This window comes from Chrysochloris asiatica, unplaced genomic scaffold (assembly GCF_000296735.1).
Source record: "Chrysochloris asiatica unplaced genomic scaffold, ChrAsi1.0 scaffold00050, whole genome shotgun sequence".
NCBI lineage: Eukaryota > Metazoa > Chordata > Mammalia > Afrosoricida > Chrysochloridae > Chrysochloris > Chrysochloris asiatica.
Genome location: NW_006408568.1, coordinates 19,202,064 through 19,207,094, shown reverse-complemented (window position 1 = coordinate 19,207,094; position 5,031 = coordinate 19,202,064). Strand labels below are relative to the sequence as shown.

Here is a 5,031-nt window from a genome sequence, read left to right as displayed (position 1 = left end):
TGAGTCAGAAACGACTCGACGACACTTAATAACAACAACGATAATCAACAGATACCAGTGACTTTTGAATCCCAGAATCTTATTTCGCCATCCTATCCTACTGAATATTTTTTTATTTCAGTACTGAGTTTTTAGATTTTTTTTTTTTTAGAGATACATAACTTTATTTTTGGATATCTGGCCCACCTATGATATAATGAGGCCTAAATAAGGCAACTGATGACTTCATCTTAGTAAGAAACACATCTAGCAAACATTGATGGCAGCAGATGTGGCTGGTATTCACTCAAGTGCAGATGAATTGCTTGTAACTTTATTATTTATAATTGTCAGTCAGAGTCTCTGGAGGGTCAGGGAGTTCTTTGTGCCTCATTCTAGTCACTGAAGTAATGAAAGGAGATGCAAGGACTGCAGCTGCAAAGGCTGTGATCACACCTATGTTTTACAGAAATTTTGATATTATTGTAGCTTTAATAGTTTGTTTTGGTTGTGCATCATCATCTGTGTTTTCCAAAGAAGCTTCACTATCCATAGAGGAACTCATCTAAGCTAAACTTTCAAAACTGTTGTTTTGTTTCCTTTGTCCTTGTAATATTAATCAATCTTTTCCTACTCAATTAATCCATCTCTACATTAGACTGTGCTTATTTCCTCTGCAATTTCCAAATCTTTTATTTGAATGATTTTATCTAACACCTCTATAAAGTGGTTTGTGATTTCTTCAGCTGACTCATCACCAAATTTATAATCACCTAACATTACAGTGGATCCAGGTATGGGAACAAAAACACAATGTGGGAGGCGGTGGACCTCTTTTTTAAGATTTTTTTTTTTTTTTTTTCCTGGAATTTCATTCAAAAGCAGGTCTTCAAATAATATTTCACAATGGTTAGCAACTGTATTCAATATGTCTCTCTTTATGGCCTACACAGCAGCTTTTATTTTGGGTTTACTGCTATAAATATAAGCTCTGTATTTCACAGCATCCTTAAGGTTTACAGAATCACTACACATCTGGACTGTGGCTATGGACCTGTTGATCTGTGGTCTGAACTCAGGAGCAACTGAGTTAGAACTCTGACATCAAAAGAAGGATGAGTCACTTGAGCACTTCCTCTAGATTTTTTCTGCCCTTCTAGAAGATCACAATTCTCATCTTTAGCTTGCCCATTAATCAAAATCACACCATTTTCTATTTGTTTGGCCCAGTGCGCAAGTCCATTCTTTGTATTTTTTTCTCCAGAGTACAGTTGACAGAAATACTAGAAAGTGGAACATGAATATTAATGTGAACTGTACACTGTAAAGAAATTCATGAGGTTGAGAGTTCATTTTGATACTTCCACTCTGCTGGTCTTGCTGAACTCTTGGATCATGGATATCATAATTTCAACAAAAGTATGTTTTTTGTAGAGGAACAAATACGAAGTATCACTCATTCTGAAGCTTCTTATGTGAAACTCCACAGTCTTTTTTTATTCACGGACTTCTCAATAGCAAAGATTAGTCTGCATAGAACGTTTTGAAACTCACTCACCAGTTCTAAAGTTGTAACGATAAATACTCCAAAGACTAAAGTTCCCCTGGTAGCATTCTGGAAACCTGGTTGGCATGCTCTGTGGTCCATTCTTCATCCAAGATGTCTGACTTAGCTTTGGGATGGTTGAGGCTCTCAATTTGTTCCTCTTTGGGTGGTGTTCTCGTGGCAAGAATCACATAATCCTTTTGTGAAGAACACTGTCATATTTAAAGACTAGAAGGAAAAGCTTTTCCTTGGAGACTAATGTTTGAAAGATATTGGCCAACAGCCTCTTCTACAATGTAGGTTCTTCCCATTATTGAGAGCTAACTCAAGTTCCTGTACTCAGAATGTGCACTCATGGCAGACAAGTCAGTCACAGTATAAGATTCAGGGAAATTGATTTTTTTTTTTTTTTTCTAGAAAGGTCAGTTGTTGTTGTTGTTGTTGTTAAGTGCCGTCGAGTCGGTTCCGACCCATAGCAACCCTGTATAGGGTTTCCCCTCCAATTCCATAGTCAATGAATTCTTCACAAAGCAACCAACTTCCCACACCTCACTTCTCACCCCAAACTCTGAGTTTTTAGATTTTTTTTTTTCTCATTCTTTTTAGAAAAGTCTTGTATCCTCTTCTGTTCTCATTTCATCTTATCTTGGGAGGTACATGGATGTCACTTTCAATATGTCCTTTGCATACATATTTTGTGACTAAAAGTCTTTTTCTATTTTTGTTACTTGTATCCTTTTAATGTTATTAATTTTTTTTTGAGGTACCAAATTTAAATACCAAATTGAAACTCACTAATAAAACCTCTAAATCCACATTGTAATTAGTTTGGTAAAGTTTGCTAATGATTGTTGTTGTTGGCTGCCAAAGAGTCAGCCCTAAACTCACGGTAACCCCATACACAATGAAACAAAATGCTGTTAGGTCCGTCACCAATCCCCTTCTCCAGGAATTACATTCAGAATTTCAAAATCAAGCCACCAGAGCTTTCAACTGTATCTATAAAAACCGTATATTACTGCAATTTTAGGCTTTCTGTGTTATTTGGTGTCTTAGTTACGTAGTGCTGTTATAACATACATACTACTAATGGATTTAACAAAAAGAAATATATTCTACCAATTTGGGAGGTTAGAAGTACAAATACAGGGTACCACTTAGGGAAGGCTTTGTCTGTCAGTTCTGGGGGAAGGTTCTTGCTTATCTTCTTTCAACATTCATGAAATTGGTGTGTCTAGGCAATCTCTTTGTATCTTGGCATCAATCTTTTCCTGGTTCTAGGAGATTGTACAGGGACCCTGATTCCAAAGGAAGTAGAAGAGCACTGGCTTTTCTTTCATGGTGTTTGTGGTCCCCCTTTCTCTGTTCACATCTCTCTTGTATTATCTCATGTAAGATAAAAGGTAAAGCAGGTCACACCCCAGGGAAACTCCACTTACACCAGACCAGGGCTGGGAACTGTGGAAAGCTATTGCATTCCACTCTCATTCCCTTACATCAAATCAGGGCTGATCACATTATACCATTACATAACTGCCAAACCATTGACAATTTCCAGCCAAGGTGACATTCTCTGTGGAACACAATCAAACCATGATATTTGATATGGTTTGGTAGGTTATGTTTGGAGTAAGAAAAGGCAAAAAAAAAAAAAAAAAAAAAAACCAAAAATTCATATAAATTAAGGGCAACTGCTTCTGTATGCCATTTCAATTTATAAATGATTTCAGAGTTATGTTCAACTTCTTGGCCGTAGAGAAAATCTGCATTTCTGTACCTTTTCCTGTCTGTTTCTGATTTTATTCATCACCATTGCTTATAGGCTCACATCATCTCCCTTCTTTTGTTTTCCTACTCTATATTTATTTACTTCTGTCTCATTCCTCATACAATTTTCTTTCTCTTTTGGATTTATAAGGAAAACTAGGTGTATTCTTAGATACCATAGTTATTTTATTTTGACTAAAGCTAAATTGCCTTGAAGACTCAGGAATGCCTGAGGGAAAACCCTGCAGTTACAGTTCTCTAACTTCAGAGTCACTTTTGCTTCTGGCTAGGACAGGAGATTTAATAAGTAATGAAGAAACTTCAGAATAATATATATTTCTCAGAAAGATTTGGCTAATAGGTTTTATGTTTCCTAGGAAATACACACATTGATTTTTGTATTAAACTGTTAGTAAACAGTCGACACTTACACTTGAAAATTCCTTGGTTTAAAACAAAATTAATAGCTTTGGGGAAATCCTGGACAAACATAAAGAAAGGTCACTCAAAAAAAAAAAAAAGGTTATAATTGCCAATAAAAGATCTATCCAAGGTTATATTTTGGAAGTACAGCCAAATACTCCTTAAAAGCCAGGATGGCAAGACTGTGTCTCTCATGTTTCAGACATTTTTCACAAGGGACCAGTTCCTGGAAAAGGACATCATGTTAGGTGGTTGGTGAAATAGAGGAAGATATCCGAAGTGAAGTATTGGTGCAGTAGCATAAACAATGGGCTCAAGCATAACAGCAATTGTGAGGATAACACAGAACTGTGCAATGTATTGTTCTGTTGTGCATAGGGTTGCTATGAGTTGGAACTAACTTGACAACACCTAACAACAACAACTTCAACTACAGTTATTGTTGTTGTGTACCATTGAGTTAGTTTTGACTCATAGAAACACTGTATAGGGTTTGAACTGCTGACCTTGTGATTATCCTGTGTGGCAAGTACTTGTCCTACAGAACCACACCTATAGCTCTTTTAACTTCTAATAGTGGAGTCCTGGTGTGGTGCTGTGGATTAATGCGCCAGACTGCAAAGCCATTTGAACTGCAAGGTCGGCAGTTCAACCTCACCAGCTGCTCCTCAGAAACCCTATACAGGGTCGCTATGGGTCGGAACCGACTCGAAGGCACTTCACCACCACCACAACAATGTGTAAGTGGATCACATTTGCATGAAAATAACTGTTTTCTTTGGGCATGTGATGGAATTTGCATCTGTCTTCATCATTTAAAATAAGCTTTCAGATTCCAGTCCCATAAGATACAAACAAACTTTAGCACAGTTCCCCCACTACTTCATTATCATTCATCATAATCAAAAAGAACATTTCAAGATCTATCTTGAAGTACAATGCTGTTTGTGATAAGATAATATCCATATATTTCAAAGGAAGAACAGTTAATATGTATCTTGGCATCAATCTTAATATTAAACTATTAATATTATAATGAACTAATATATTATTAAAATGTACACACCAAACACTAAAGCCAGTAACGATGAAATTGAAGAATTCTAAGAACTTCTTCAGTCTGAAAGTTATGAAACATGTAATCTAGATGTACCTATATTAGTAGTGATTGAAATTCAAAGGTGAGAAAAAAGAGGAAGGATCAGTTGTTGGAAAATATGGCTATATTGACAGAAACATTTCTGGAGATTACATGACAGAATTTTTCAAAACCAATGACATCTCCATTGCAAATACCTTTATTAAGCAATGTAAAA

General features: G+C 36.2%; 1 pseudogene; it reads right to left on the bottom strand.

Annotated features, from left to right (window-relative positions):
- Positions 1 to 374: 374 nt before the first annotated feature.
- LOC102839084 lies at positions 375 to 1,836 on the bottom strand (annotated as a pseudogene).
- Between the last annotated feature and the right edge of the window lie 3,195 nt (positions 1,837 to 5,031).